This window comes from Peromyscus eremicus, chromosome 16_21, assembly GCF_949786415.1.
Source record: "Peromyscus eremicus chromosome 16_21, PerEre_H2_v1, whole genome shotgun sequence".
Taxonomy (NCBI): Eukaryota; Metazoa; Chordata; class Mammalia; order Rodentia; family Cricetidae; genus Peromyscus; species Peromyscus eremicus.
Genome location: NC_081432.1, coordinates 24355799 through 24371990, shown reverse-complemented (window position 1 = coordinate 24371990; position 16192 = coordinate 24355799). Strand labels below are relative to the sequence as shown.

General features: G+C 53.1%; 1 protein-coding gene and 1 pseudogene across 1 annotated transcript in view; both read right to left on the bottom strand.

Annotated features, from left to right (window-relative positions):
* The window catches only part of Pald1 (phosphatase domain containing paladin 1), a 66345-nt gene extending 56591 nt beyond the window's left edge, over positions 1–9754 (bottom strand). The window contains exon 1 of the mRNA XM_059282183.1: positions 9616–9754. The gene's annotated coding sequence lies outside the window, so the exon portion shown is untranslated. The remainder of the gene's footprint in view (positions 1–9615) is intronic.
* On the bottom strand, positions 574–14752 carry LOC131893820 (small ribosomal subunit protein uS5-like; annotated as a pseudogene).
* Between the last annotated feature and the right edge of the window lie 1440 nt (positions 14753–16192).

The window sequence follows — 16192 nt, the reverse complement described above, 5'->3', positions numbered from 1 at the left end:
ACGTCAATAGTGCCATTATTCTGCCCTTATCGGCAAGCCCAGAAACAAGCCTGCCAGGAGCTAAGGCTGACCTACTGAGACAGACAGACAAAGTCACTCAAGGGCAGTGTGGGCTTAACTGGGAGGTCTGGTCACCCCAATCCATATACCCAGCCCCAAGTCCTTGATATACATAGTCTGAACACAGTCCAGGTAGCTGGGGGCCGTGTCAGGAGAGGCCAGGGCCCCAGCGCTCTGCCGGCCACCCAGCACTGGCAACCTCTGAGACTGGGCCACTTCCCCACACCAGCATGGCTCACTGCAGGTGGCTGGCTTTCCAGCATCCTTCGCATTCCTGATTCTCTAGGTGTTTGCTTTTTGATGATGCTAGGGATAGAACCCAAGGTTTTGAGCGTGATAGGCAAGCACTCTACCACTGAGCCCTAGTCAAAGCACCCATGTTCGTTTCCTAGTTAAATAAGACCTGAATTCTCAGGCACTTGGGTCTAACATGTATATGTAAGTTACACTCTAATGTGAGTAATTTAAACCAACAAGTATTTTTCTCCTTTTTTATATAACAGACCTAAACCCTTATGTGCTGGCCAGAGCTGCAGCCTAGGTCCTCTGAACAGACTCTGGTGTGGATTTTCACAGTCTCTCTCCAGAGGTCGGGGGTCAGATAGCTGCTGTAGGTCTTGGAGATGGCATCAAAGGTGGCCTTGGCAAAGTTGCTCAGGGTGGCAGTGCAGCCCCTGGCTGATGGGCAGCAGTCATCAATACCGGCCATCATCAGTAGCTTACTGGGCTCAGGAGCAGAGACGATGCCAGTGTCTCTGGGGGCAGGGATGAGATGCACCAGCACAGAGCCACAGCGGCCTGTCACTTTGCCCGGAATAGTGTGGGGTTTGCCAATCTTCTTCCCCCAGTAGCCTCTCTGCACAGGGACAATGGAAAGCTTGGCCAAGATGATGGCCCCTCGGATGGCCATGGCTACCTCCTTGGAGCACTTAACACCAAGACCAACATGACCATTGTCGTCTCCAATAGTGACAAAAGCCTTGAACCTGGTCCGCTGGCCAGCCCAAGTCTGCTCCTACACTAGCATGATCTTCAGAACTTCATCCTTTAGGGATGCACCCATGGAAAAAATAAATAATCCCGGGTTCCTTAATGGGGAGGAAGAACAGGTAGATCTCCTCCAGGGACTTGATCTTCATGTCCTTAACCAGGCGGCCCAGCTTGGTGACGGGGATCCACTCCTTGTCTTTGGCTTTACCTCCACAAGCCCAAGGGCCTGGACCACGGCCATGGCCTCGACCACGGCCATGGCCTCGACCACAACCGCAGCCCCTAAGACTGCTGCTCAATCCTCTGCAGAAGACACCAAGGCCTCCTAATCCTGGGCCCCTGGGTCCTCCATGCCCTCCCGCTGCACCGGCGTTGTCCGCCACTTAGTATATTCCAGAAGAAGAAGGAGAAGGAGAAGAAGAAGCCAACAAGCACTTTCTTTTTTTTTTTTTTTTTTTTTTTTTGGTTTTTCGAGACAGGGTTTCTCTGTGTAGCTTTGCGCCTTTCCTGGGACTCACTTGGTAGCCCAGGCTGGCCTCGAACTCACAGAGATCCGCCTGGCTCTGCCTCCCGAGTGCTGGGATTAAAGGCGTGCGCCACCACCGCCCGGCCTCAACAAGCACTTTCTATCTCTGAAGGAGGAATCTCTTTGAAAAGGAACCTGGGGCTGGGATGTAGCTTTTCCAGTAGAATGTTCACTTAGCAGGCATGAAGCCCTGGGATTGATTTCCAGTGCAGCATAAACTGGACAAGATGGTACTTTCCTGTAATCCCAGCACTTGAAAGATGGCGGCGAGAGAATAAAGAGTTCAAGGTCACCCTCTGCTACACAGGAAGTCAAAGTCAGCCCGATATATATCAGACTCTGTCCCAAGGTGGCAAAACTCAATCTACAAATAGCACGCATGGTATGACTACAGTTATATGAAGTGTCCCGGATCAGAAAATCTATAGAGCTAGACAGTGGACTCATGGGTTAGGGTAAGCAGACAATACTAAGAGTACTATTACTGTAGTAATTTGACTGTAATTGGATCCCGTAAGCTCATAGGAAGTGGCACTATTAGGGGGTGTAGCTTTGGTGGAGTTGGTGTGGCCTTGCTGGAGGAAGTGTGTCACTGTGGGGGTGGGCTTTGAGGTTTCCTATGTTCAACATACATTGTTTCAGTCCATTTCTTGTTGCCTTCTGGTCAAGCTGTAGCCAGCACCATGTCTGCCTGCATGCCACCACGCTCCCTGCCATGATGTAATGGACTGAACCTCTGAAACGGTAAGCGAGCCACCCCAATGAAATGTTTTCCTTTGTAAGAGTTGCCATGATCATGGTGTCTCTTCACAGCAATAGAAACCCCAACTAAGACAGTGTCTTTGGGGGTTCATGAAAATGTTGTATAATTAGACCTTGGTGACAGGTGCACCATCTGTGAATATAATGACTAGAAGCAGCCGAACTAAACACCTCAGATGGGAGAGCTGAATGACATGTGAATTATTCTCAAGCCAGGTGTGGTAGCATATGCCTAAAATCTCAGCAGTCAGGAGGTTGAGGCAGGAGGATCACAGTAAGTTTTGGGCCAGCCTGAGCTGTATGGCAAGATCTTGTCAGAGAAAGAGAAAGAGAGAAAGAGAGAGAGAGAAAGAAAGAAAGAAAGAAAGAAAGAAAGAAAGAAAGAAAGAAAGAAAGGGAGGGAGGGAGGAGGGAGGGAGAGAGGGAGGGAGAGAAGGAGGGAGGGAGGGAGAGAGAGAGAGAGAGAAAGAAAGAAAGAGAGAGAGAGAGAGAGAGAGAGAAAGAAAAAAGAGAGAGAAAGAAAGGAAGGAAGGAAGAAAGGAAGAAAGAGAAAGAGAGAGACAAAGAAAGAGAGAGAAAAAGAAAGAAATTATATGTCAGTAACACAGATTAAGCAGTGCTAGGCTGTAGGATACCTCCTCGCCCAGGCCCACTCTTTCCCACTCCCTTTAGTGCCCCTAAGTTCCAAGTCAACCCCATCTGAGTAAGCAGTAGCTAGACCTGGGTAGTCATCCCAACACAGAATGTCTACCTGGGAAATACTTCACACAATAGTGTTAAGACACTACACTGAATTATTAAATTAGGGGAAACATTAAAACTTCACAGGCAGGACAAGGGTTGTGTTTACCCATCTAGGACAGTGTCCAGGAGCAACTGTGACCACAGAGATTCAGAGAACAGACTGCCAGGGATTTGGTAGTGACATCCATGCCTGCTGGGCCCCTTCCTACAGAGGTGCAGACAGGCCCAGCCCTCCACCCACACACATGCCAGAAAGCATTCCTGTGCTGAGGCCCCAACCGAGCACTGCTAAGAAAGAGAAGATGAAGCAAGCCATCTCTGGAGCTCCCAGAAAACCTTGGCACCTGCTCCTTCTCCTCGCAGACCCCAAGGCTCTTCTGTCACCCAACCAACTGCCTTCTGCACGGCCGTATTCCTTCTAGTAACTCACAGATACAAGAAGTGCGATGGGAACCCTGCTTGAAGCTGCTAGTTGGAGGACACATCCACACAGACCCTCAGCTTTCAGCCTAAGCACTCCACGATGAATCCCCACCAAGCTGTGTGTACAGGCCAAATGCTTCTATGGTAATGCCTGGTCAGGCTTGGGGCAAGTATGTTTACCCAGTGAGCCATTTTACCTACCCTAAAACAGTTCGTTTTATGTTCAAGGAAAGGACTGTTCAAAAAAAAACAATGGACTAACCAAAAGTAGCACATGCCTGTAATCCCAGGACTTGGAAGACTGAGGCAGAAGGATGGCCAAATGTTCCAGGTCAGCCTGGGCAAGTAATGAGTTCCAAGCTAGCCTGGGCTATCAAAGTGAGACTCTGTCTCCAAAACACACACACACAAACACCGAGACAAGGAGGCTAGAGAGATGGCTCTGTTGGTGAAACAGTTGCTACGCAAGCAGGAGGACCTGAGTTCGAATCCCCAGAGCCCCTCCTGTGAGAAGGATAGCTGCTAATCAACAAAGAGACCCTGCCTCAAACAAGGCAGAATCCAAAGGCCAACATCCACAGCTGTCCTGTGACACACACACACACCGTGACATAAATGCCCACACTCAAGAGAGTGGGGGATGTAAATATAAACACAGAAGGCAAGACTAGAGAGAGAGCTCAGTAAAGTGCTTTTCTTTCTTTCTTTTTCTTTTCTTTCTTTTTTTTTTTTTTTTTTTTTTTTTTCCTTGTTTTTCGAGACAGGGTTTCTCTGTGTAGCCCTGGCTGTCCTGAACTCACTCCATAGACCAGGCTGGCCTCGGATTCACAGAGATCCGCTTGCCTCTGCCTCCCAAGTACTGCAGTTAAAGGTGTGTGTCACCACTGCCCAGCTGTAAAGCACTTTTCTTGCAAGCCTGAGGAACTGAATTGGATGCTCAGAAGTCAGGTAAGAATGCGGTGCATGCCTGTTAGCCCAAAGCTAGAAAGGTGCATGCCTGTTAGTTAGCCCAAAGCTAGAAAGGCGGATCCCTGGGGCTCACTGGCCAGCCAGCCTAGCCTACCCAGGAAGCTCGAGGCCAGTAAGAAATCCTATCTCAAAAACAAGGCGGGCCGGGCAGTGGTGGCGCACGCCTTTAATCGCAGCACTCCCGAGTGCTAGGTTTAAAGGTGTGTGCCACTACATGTGTGCAATTTCTAAAAGGCAGGCAGAGAAGAAATTTCCACCCGTTCTGCAATTGAGAACATGTGTTCAGGGCAGACAACCGGACCATCACCCAAGCTGATGCCCATCAGAGTCCACAGAGGAGAGGCCTGCCCCACACTTCTCTGCAACCCAAGACCTGATGTCCTGAGACGGCCCTTTGTCATGGGCATCTGGAACCCTGAGCTTACTGACAGGTCCTGGGTGAGTCAGGCCAAGACACACTCACAGGAGGCCCCAAAGGTCCAGCGCCTACCTTAGTGACCAACTGACTGCCCAGCGAAACCGTACCGTCCGGCTCCAACCATGGGCGGCAATAGCCTGCACACGGTGGGCCCCAGTGGAGTGTGGTATAATTCAGGTGTGTGCTCCTAGGTGATCAGAGTCCAATCTACCTCTAGAAAGATACTTCACCTCTGTGTGCGCACACCGGTGTTCATGCACATGTGTGGCCATGCCTGAGGGCTGGAAGCTGACGTTTATTTAGGATGTCTTCCTAAATCACTCTATTGTACGTTTTTTTGAGTCAGTGTTTCGCTGAATCTGGTTCTCAGCAGTTTGGCTAGGCAGGCTGGCCAGCACGCCCCAGGGATCCTCATCCCCACTCCCCCAGCACTGCATGCACATGACTGACTGCAGCCAGCTCTTCAGTGGATTTTAGTGATGGAACTTGGATCCTTGTGTTTGCATGGGATCCAACTTTACCAACTGAGCCTTGTCCCCCACCGACAGATTCTCTGTACTTCAGATGGAACCCATAGGGAAGAATCCAAATCAAAATGACATTCGGTCCTTGTCCCCGCTCAACATGGTGCAATCGTTGGCCTCTCTGGTGTCCCCAGCCATCCTGCTGGAAAACGTGATCATGATGGCTACGGCACCCATTGTCTCCCTAACACATCCTGTGAGCCAGACAGTCTCCAGCCATCTCCGTACACACCCACCTTACGTTCTCGTGACATTCTTACAGGGGAATCCCTTTCCCTGTCCTGTTACATAAGGAAAATAAGGCACAGAGATGTCGGTGTGCTGCTGAGGGTCACAGAGCCAGGACAGGAACTCTGCTACAGTGTGCTACAGAACCGTATTCCCTAAGTCGAGAGAAGATGGTCAGGAGGGAAGATGGTCAGGAGGGAAGATGGGGGGGGGGGGGGCCTGAGGCTATCGGGACACCCTGGGGGGTAAAATCCATGGCTGACAAAGGCTGTGGCTCACTCACTCACTTCTTCTTTCCCAAGTCCCAGACAAAGGCCTGGGCAAAGTGGCAGAGCCAGCAGCCGCCAAGCTCCCGCGGCTCCCGGCTCCCAGGCCCATCCCTATGCCGTGCTGGCCACAGGAAACATGAAAGACCTGTCTCCAAGTCCCCTGCTCAGAGCCAGAGAGAGGCAATGCTGCCCACCGGGAGGCCAGAACCATGATTTGGGGCTATTCTTAGCGAACCACTGGCTCCCCTCCCAGAGGCCCAGCAGGCAGAAAGCCCAAGCTTCCACACGCCCAGCCTGCCACTTCCTGACCCTTTTCAGAGGACCCCAGGACGAGGAGGGCCTGCGGGTAGAAAGAGAGGACAGAGTGGGCTGCCCCTTCCAACAGAGAGGTGTCCCGTGCCTCCATGCCCTACTTGCCCAGGCTCCCAGCCAAGCCAAAGAGTCTCTGGGCCGTCCTGGTTGCACCCCTACTGACAGATGCGAAGTCACTAGCTTTCCATGAATTGTCCCCCATTTAACCCTCCAGGGAGCTGGGGTAAAAGATGAGGCAACTGAGACATGAAGTAACTGTGGAAGGTCACAAGAGCATTTGGTGTCAGGCTGTATCAGGGTCAGGGCTGGCTCCAAGGTGCCAGGCTGGGGAAAAGAGAAGCCATGAGCACAGCCAGAACGTGGAAGAGTCTGCTCTGTTGAAGCCAAAGGGCGATAGCTTTCATCCCAGACCCTCCACGTCTCTCCCAGTGGTATACAGAGACAACAGCCTGAAGGCTCAGGGGTTAAGATCAGCAGAAAAGCCTCGAGCCAGACTCTAGGGCGGGCAGCAGCTGAAGCAGCGTACAGTGCAATGGGAAAGTTCATACAAGTCCTGGGGACACAAAAGGATGCCACCAAAGGCTTAAGAAGTTTCTGCTGGTGCCCCAGGCCAGACACTCAGCCCTGCAACTGAAGAGGCAGGAGGTCACAGGACTTCAGAGTAAAACAGAACACTGAGCCCTCTGGAGTCCTCCAACCATCCCCAGCATGGTCTAGAAATCAATCCACAGTGGGGCTGGGTCTCAGTTGGTAAAGTGTTTGCCTAGCATGCACGAGGCCCTGGGTTCCATTCCCAGCACCCTACAAACTGGGTGCAGCGAAGCATGCCTGTAACCTTAGTATCTAGGGGGTAGAGGCAGGAGGATCAGGAGTTTAAGACTATCCTTGGCTACACAGTGAGTTCAAAGCTAGCCTGGGATACATGAAGAAGGAAGGAAGCATACCACACAGCACCTGAGAACCTGTCCCTCCACGCCGAACAAGATGATGGTTGGCTAGGCTGCCATATCCACAGCAACGTTCACCTGGGACTGCATCTCAGCATCTGCAGCTGTCAAGATCCTACCCTTGACTAGCAGGCGCCTATGGCCAGTATATGTGTTCCCCTGGGGGTCCACAGCTGGCTCTGTGTCTACCTAGGTACTTGAGAACCTTGAGACTCAGTGTCTTGTATCTACAAATGCCTGTTCAAATTCATGTCCGTTCTTCGGTGAGTCCACCTGTCTGTCCGTTCACACACCTGCTCCAGGCCCAGGCAGACTGCAATCCCGGGGACACAAACCTGTCTTTAAGTGTGTCTGTGGCTGGTCCTCCTTGACATGCTCGCACACGCCTGTCCGCTCACGTGTCTATGCTCTTGGGTTGCCTGCCCATCCCCTTTTGTGCCTGTTTTCAGGTAAATATGTCCAGTTCTTCCCTGTGTCTGTCTGCCCAGGTGGCTATACACCTGACTATGAGCTCATGGTCTGCCCACACGGCACTCCCACCGGTGACTGGGAAGCTCCCACTAAGAAGAATAGCGCCCAAGGCCTTGGACACAGGTACACCGCCACCTCCCCCAGAGTGTTGTAGAAACGCTTATCAGGAACAATAAGGACAGAGCAGAGCCAGATACTGCGGAACCTCACAGGTAGGGTCAGATTGCCCAGGACCCCACCCTGTCCACTCCAATACCAGAGAAGGGAGCAGAGTGGGCCACCTCAGGCCTGTCTGCCTCCACAGGAAACCGCGTCTGGCCAATGCCTCCCACCCTCCCCTCCGGCCCCCACGATGGAGGCTCTTCAAAAAGGAAGTCAGGGCTTCCTCCTGTAGGGCTGGCTCAAACCTCAGCAGCCCCAGACTTGTGCTCCATCTGACTGGAGAAAACAAATGGGTCCTTAGACCCCCCTAAAGCAAACAAAATCGGAGGGGTGCGGGTGGGGGTAGTGGACACACAGGAGCAGGAAGTCCTTGCCAGTCAGTCCTCCTTCGCTTGTTGCCCCTGAGGTGGAAAGAGGTCCCGATTGGACTGGTCATGCTAACAAAGAGGGCGGGACGGATCCCACCGGGACACTGAAAACACATCTATGTGCAAAGTCTCAGGGCACCCCAGCCTTGCAGCACTGGTGTTTTGTAATTCCCAGGAGTAGCCTCTTGGCATTTTCTTCTGCTGCTACCGGCCCAGGGCTGATATCAAACTCCCTATCAGAGAACTAACTGGCTGTGTGTTTCTGTCTTGTCTACCCTTGCAGGGCAGAGCCACACGGGGACAGAGTCCTCCCAAGTCCTCCCACCTCCCACACTGTCTGGGTATGGCTCAGAGCCCACAGCTCACAGGTGCTCTGTCACTGGCTGTGGGCAGCCAAGGACTGGCGGGGGCTGTGGCTGCCAGAGCAGGGACGCCTCAAGCTTGCCCGGACGGGGAGGCTTTTATTGAGTCTGATTTCCAAAATAAGAGCACTCTGGCCACTGCACGAGGCCGGGGCAGTCAGTCTCCCATGCACTGTACCTTTTCTGACTCATGTCCTTTCAGGGGGGTCCTCTGAAGCTTGGTGAGAGGACAGATGGACACACACACGCACAGGCACATGAATGCACACACACACACACACACACACACACACACACACACACACACACGCCTGCTCACACCAAAAAGATCCGGGCTCAGAAGAGACCCAATAGAGCGGAGCATCAAAGCTTGTGCCTGCCAGGCCCCTGGGTTTGCTCTCCTGTCCCTGGGCCTCAAGGGCCCTGTTGGTGGAAGTGGAGGGGGGACCCATGCACGGATCGCGACCCGGCTATGAATCCTAACTTCTTCGGAAGCCCAGGTGGCCAGGAGGACTCCCAGGCCGGCAGTGAGGAGCAGGTACTGCCAGCCCACGTTGTCTCCGCTCCGAGGGAAGCCAGGGTACAGGAGCTGAATCCGGGATCGACCTGCGCACGACCCAGGAGCAGCTCGGGCTTTGGGAGAGCGCGGTGGAGCCGGCCTGGGGCAGGCCTGGGTGGCCCGGACGCCTCCACCCTAAGTCAAGGAACCCCGATCCGCCCTCGGCGCGGCCCACGCTTGCTTACCTGGCAGCCGCAGCTCCGGGGTTGCGTCGCGCACTACGGCCGGGGACTGCCGGCGCCTAGGAGAGCTGCGGGCGCGCCCGGCGCGGGCTCCAGCTAGCTCCGCCCACCCTCCCGGCCCATCCGGGGGCGGAGGCAGATCCCGCAGAGTCCAGGCGGTGCAGACCCCACCAGCCTGCGGCCACCAAGCCCTGGATCATCCCCGGAGCCCCGCCCCGAGTCCGGATCCCCCCCGCCCTCTACGCCCGGGCGGGACTGGTCACTCCCTACCCAGCCTTGCCCGCCGCAGCTTCGGCCTTCTCCTACAAGAAGGGGGCGCGAACGTAAAGACACACTCACCCCACCGTGTCCCGATAGGCATGCCCCCCGCCTCAGCCACAATTCCCAGAGGGCCCCGTTCCGGGCCAGCTTCCTCCGCTCGCCCTGCGCCTGGAGAAAAAGTCGGGGGCGGGAAACACTGCCCGCGAAGCCAGTTCCTCTTCCCTTGTCGGCTCCGCTCCTTCTGGAAGATACCCAAGGCCGGCTTCCAGCCTCCTTGGCTGGAGAAAGTGGCATAGGCTGGCGACGCCACACCCCCTGCCCAACTCCAGGTCTCCGGGATATCGGTAGCCCCTGGCTTCCCTCTCTGCTTCTCCGGACTGAGCAGAACACCTGAGCTCCAGAATCTGCTTTTCTCCTGTGCAACTTGAGCTAGAGGCCTGATGTCTCTGGGCTTCAGCCTCTTTAGATGTCCAAGGATGGGCCCCTTAAAGAGCAGGTTGTTAGCTTGACGGTTGGGTTAAGAAAACTGCAACTCCCAGTCATTGGAAGAAGCGGATCCTCACTGCCCCTACTCAAACGCCTCCAAGTGATGGTGGGCCGGGTAGCTCTGGTGAGCTCTGGGTCTGCACCTGGGCAGGCTACCTGACCCTTGACCTCCGGTCTCCCACGTGTACCTGCTCACCCCTGCTTCTGTCTCAGGAGGCCCTCTTTGTGTATGAGGTGAATTTCTTTCACTTAAAAGCACCCGATACTCAGGCCCCGTGATCCAATCAACCTCTTAAGCAGTCCTGCTGGGAACAGCAACCAGGAAACCTAAAATGGGCTCCAACACCTCCCCAAGTCCCAAATGGTGCCCCCCCGCAGGCCTGAGAACATGTTTCAGGACAGTATACCCCCCCAAAGCCCCACAGCCAGGTATGTGCAAACACACATACCTACACAGACAAGGGCGTACATACACAAACATGCACAGTGTCCCTCACTGTCCAGAAGAAACTGGATCCTTGGCTGTCTGCCTCTCGAGACAGTGCCTGGGGATGTCAGAGCATGTGTGACCTGTCTTTGGTCCCCAGCATGTGTCTGGCGCGTCTCCACGCAGTGACTATGCACCACTCACACATGGTCTCTGCTCTTGTTGAACCCAGCAGAGAAGCCCTGTGTGGAGGCCCGAAAAAGAAAAAAAAAAAAAAAAAAAACAGCTGAAATCACAGCCCTCCTGACTCTAACCGGCAACCTCACAGCTCGGTAGAAAGGCCTCAGGAGCGGGGACTTAGAGACTTGGAGGTGTCTCAGGGATGGGCCACAGACCGTGAAGGCCTCAATGCCCAGCCTTAGGCCTTACCAGTCCCCAGCCAAGCCCCTGCTCTGAGAAGAAAGCTCTGAAGCCCTGACCATGGGGCTGGGGCTAAAGTCAGGCCTGGAGGACCAGAGTCACCCCACTTGGACCAGTGACACCCCAGAGCCACCCCACTTGAGATGGGGCGAGAAGCCACAGAGCAGCCTAGGGCACCATGAGCAGACATGCTGTACTCTCTCCAGTAGAAATCAAGGACCGAGAAGCGGCTCCTCCTGCTGGGCCGGTCCAGAACCTCTCAACTGCTGCAGAAGCTTCTTCAATTCCAGCCAGAAGCTCAGGGCAAATCCCAGAGCTCCTAAGAAAGGACTCATGAGTCACAGAACCGAACCTGAGAAAGCAGTGGGTTCAGGATGCACCCCCACACTCCCAGCAGCCCATACAAGACACTATGTAACACCTTGAAAGGCCTAAGGAGTGGGGTGCCCTGTACAGATGTTTGTGCTGAACGTGTGTGTGTGTGTGTGTGTGTGTGTGTGTGTGTGTGTGTGTACGTGCACAGCCCAGGCTTGTACTGCTTCTCTGCAGGAATGTGAAGAAGGAATTGTGTGTCTTTGTAAGGCTTCAGTGGGAATGTGGGCATGCGAATGTGTGTGTGGGGGGGGGGGGGTAGACTGTGTGTGTGTGTGCATGTGCATGTGTGTGCTCAGGTGTGTATGTGGGTGTGCATGTGTGTGTGTGTGTGCCTGCACCTGAATGAAGATGCATATAGAACACACAAAGCACCCTGCCCCATTACATGATCAGCCAGATGCTGTTGCAAAAAGCATCTCGGGGGGATAGCTTGTGGGGCCCCAGGACCACTCAACCCTAGCCAGGTTTCAGTCCTCTTCAAAGAGCCCTCTCAAATCCAGGTCTTTGGCAGAAGCTGTGGGAATCCAGTTCCCCTCCTGGGAACACTCGAGCCACAAGTTATTTCCTGACAGGCACAAATGACTGTCCGGAAGGCAGAGGTGCTGAGTCTGAACCAAAGATCACACTTGACAAGGGACAAGAAGCAGGCCCCACTGCTGCTCTCAGCTCCCGTGGGGCCTGGCAAGCCTGGAGACACAGAGCACACAGGATGAAGTCAACCTGTGCTTGCTCTTGGTGACCACAATACTGTCACAGTACTCCAGAGCAGGTGTCAGCGGCTCCCCGCAAGCTTGGTGATCTCTGGGACAATTACCTGGCTCCCAACCCAAACAGTTACAAGCTGCTATGGCTACCCTGGCAGACCCTCTGCTCTGTCTCAGGATCCCTCCCATAATTGACTAGGTCCTACTGTGTACAGTCCACATGTAAAGGACACTGGCTTTGAACCAGGAAGACACAGGCCTGGAGAGAGCCTTGGGCTCACCCTCCACATTACCTAACGCGCCTCCCAGTCACCACAGGTCTCCAGCAGTTCTTGCTTCCTGGGACCACCTGGAGGATGAAAGGGGTGCCAGCACTTACTGGTGACATCTGTCATTCTCTTTGCCACCAGAGCTCACACTGAGAACCTAGCCCTGAACCTGCCAGAGCAGAAGACATCTCCTGGCTGAGTTCAGAAGCCTGGTCCTGTAGCTGGAAGGTTTATTCGGTCCCACCCAGCCTCGAGGCCCCACCTAGCCCCATGGTCCAATAGCCGCTTATAAAATAATCACTCAGAGGCTTAATATTATTTATAAACTATATGGCCTATGGCAGGCTTCTCATTAGCTAGCTCTTTCATCTTAAATTAACCCATTTCTATTAATCTATGTTTTGCCACATGGCCGTGGCATTACCAGTCTGCTGGCATCTTGCTTCTCCTTTGACGGTGGCTGGCATCTCTCCCCTCTCCTTTCTTCTCTCCCTTTATCTGCTTGGATTTCCCACCTGCCTCTAAGCTGCCTTGCCATAGGCCAATGCAGCTTTATTTATCAACCAATCAGAGCAACGCATATTCACAGCATACAGAAAGACATCCCACAGCACGGTCCCCCTTGGATTCCACCCTTGGTGCACCCACTAGATCTGTGGGGCTTTGGACTCCTCTGCATGCTGGCCCTGCAAGCCTGTGGGACCCAAGCACATCCCCTAGACCAAAGCACATCCCCCAGACTAGGTAGGTACTGGTAACTGACAGCCTCAGAATCACCAGGATTCACACTCACACCACAACCCACTGGCTAATTCAAATTATTCAAGGTTTAAATTCAAGCATTTTTTTTTTCTTTTTCTGATGCTGGGGGTGGAGCCCAGGGCCTTGAGTGAGGCAAGGCTCTACTACTGAGGTACAGCCCCCAAACCCTCAGAATGCTTAAAACCAAGACCCAAAGTAAATACTTTCATCTGGTTGTTTCTTTTTTGTTTTCTTTTTGGTTAGGCTTTTGTTTTTGAGACAGGGTCTGGCTGTCTCCAAGTCCCTGTGTCGCTGAGGGTGCCGTTGAAGCCCAGATCCTCCAGCATCTTCTTCCAGATCGCTAAGATTACAGGTCAGTGTCACCACACCTGTTTATGCAGTACTGAGGATGGAGCCTAGAGCTCCCGCTATCCCGGCCCTACAGCATGGTTCCTCAAGCACCTTCTCCCTGCCTAGCCCTGAGCACCTGTGGGAGAGACGAATAAGCCAACAAGCTGATTGGTCATCTCTAAGCATTTTGTGCCTGCAAGCGAGGGATGGGACCTGAGCCATGGAAAAGCAAGGAGAATGGCCCTGCGTCAAGCAAGGATACCCAGCTTCCTAGGCCAGCTTGAGTTAAAGTAGATGGTTTGCAAGGACCCCGCCGGCTCCAGCAATGTGGGGGTGGTTTGTTGAGTCGTCTGCCTGAAACAGATGTGAGTTTTCAGTCCGTTTCTGCCCTTTCTCTGTGTGACTTCAGGCAAGCGACTTAACTCCTCTGAGTTACCATTTCCACATCTATAAAGGAGCCATACCTACCCTGGTATCAGTCTGAGATTAAGCAAATATAAATCCCTTAATCAACAGGGACCCCAGGTGAAGGTCTGAACAGAAAAATAGTTGTGGTTATCCTCAGCACTAGAAGGTTCTCTGACATGTTATTCACTCTCCTCCCCTCCAGTGTTCCCTAGCCAGAACTTATTCCAAACCCCTTCAGAACAAGCAAAATTGCCCGGGCCCCTGCTGCCATCAGGCAGGATTCCAAGTGGCTTTCTGCTGGGCCTCAGTGAGAATCCCAGGCTCTGGACACTGGGAATAATGGGCACAGGGAGGGGCCACGCCCCTGCAGCAGAGAGCCCATCCATCCCTGAATAAACTGCTGTCACCCGTTCCCTCCCACCCATTCTCTCCCTTAAATAATCCAGCTCCGTTGCCTGGTTGTCTCCAAGCAGCCCCGTCCAGGCTTCCAAGGATGTCTCATAATGGCAGTGCCATTTATGAAGATACCACAGGGGAAGTAGGGAACAGGAGGCGGTCACAGGATCCAGGGGGGCCTGACATAGCCTCCCAGGGGCCTCTTGTGACAGAGTCCCTGTCCCTAGAAACAGAACTCCTGGAGTGGTGACATCTCCCTAAATCAAAGGCAGGATGAATGGCAGTTTGCCCGAAAAATGTCGGAAGTAGAGGGCCGCTGACTTACAGGGAAGGCCCTGGACATTGGGAACTTGAGACATGCAAGAACCCAGACACGAGCTTAAGAGGGTCACCTGGGTTCGGCCCCCTGCCACGCAGCCTCATTACCAACACTGGGGGCTGGTTATTCCTGCAGGGTCTCTGAGCCTCGAAGAACCCCGGTGCTAGAGGAGAGCGGCCATAAGGGGTTAGACGAGACCCTGTCATACCATACCCTTCGTCAGTGTGTGTCCAAATGACACAGGAATAGACCCTCGGCCCTCACACTTCCGTGCAGAAATGGGCCTAAAGCTGTGCTCCTGTGCCTGCAAAGTGCCCATGAGCGAGGCTGGTCATAGTTTTCAGTGGTGTAAGTTTGGAAAATGAAAGGCTCTATGGACAGAGAGCTGATGGGCTGGCTAACTGGAGCATGGAACATTTTATTTTATTTTATTTTATTATTTTATGTGCATGAGTGTTTTGTCTGCATGTGTGTCTGTGCACCATGTACATGCCTGGTGCCAGAAGAGGCCAGAAAAGGACACTGAGTGCCCTGAAACTGGAGTTACAGACAGTTGTGAACCACCATGTGGGTGCTGGAAATGGATCTTGGGTCCTCTGGAAGAGCAGTCTATGCTCTTAACCACTGAGCCATCTCTCCAGCCCAGCTATTTTATTTTTTAAGGTGTGTGTGTGTGTGTGTGTGTGTGTGTGTGTGTGTGTGTGTGTACCTGTATTCAGGTATCTGAGGAGGTCAGAAGAGGGTATCAGATCCCCAGGAGCAGAGTTACAGGAGGCTGTAAGCCACCTGATACGGGTTCAGGAACCGAACTCTGGAAGAGCAGAAAGAACTCTTAAGCACTGAGCCTTCTCCAGCCCACACACAACTATTTCAGAACAGGAGGCAGATGGATGTAGGCTGAGAGGGGAGTATCTCTAGAGCGGGAATGAGGCCTGGAGGTGGACAGGGACGAGGACAGCCAGGGAGGTGTGGACTGTGGTGGTGGCATCCTGGAATCAGTTAAGGACTTGTCTCTAGAGGGACTGATCCCAACCACAGGTCATGCCCAGCTCACCCAGGCAGCTAAACGCACAGACCAGAGACTGGAATGAGCTTGGAAATACTGTATCCAGGGATAAGGGCCAGGAGGGAACAGATACTATGCAACACCATTGATGGACAGTATCACGGGTGTAGACAGACTGCCCCTGTATACAGGATGCCATTTTTGTTTTCTACAATGTTGGGAGAGAACCAGGGCTTTAGACGTGCTATATTATCACTCTGCCACTGAACTACACTCCCAGCTGAAACACTACACACACACACACACACACACACACACACACACACACACACACACACACATATATGGGGCTGGGCATTCACCTAACATATGTATGTGTGTGTATGTGTGTGGGGGGGGGGGTTTTGTTTTTTTTTTTTTTTTTTGGTTTTTTGAGACAGGGTTTCTCTGTGTAGCTTTGCGCCTTTCCTGGAACTCACTCTGTAGTCCAGGCTGTCCTCGAACTCACAGAGATCCGCCTGGCTCTGCCTCCCGAGTGCTGGGATTAAAGGCGTGCGCCACCACCGCCCGGCATGTGTTTTATTTTTAAATTAATTAAATCAGTCTCTCACCTTGTTGCTCAGCCTGGTCTTAAACTCCTGTATGAAAATTATCTTCTTGCCTTAGCCTCCCAAATACTGAGACTACAGTCATATACCACCATGTCCAGCCCCATAATTTTTTTTATTATTTTTTAGTTCTGTTTATGTATTT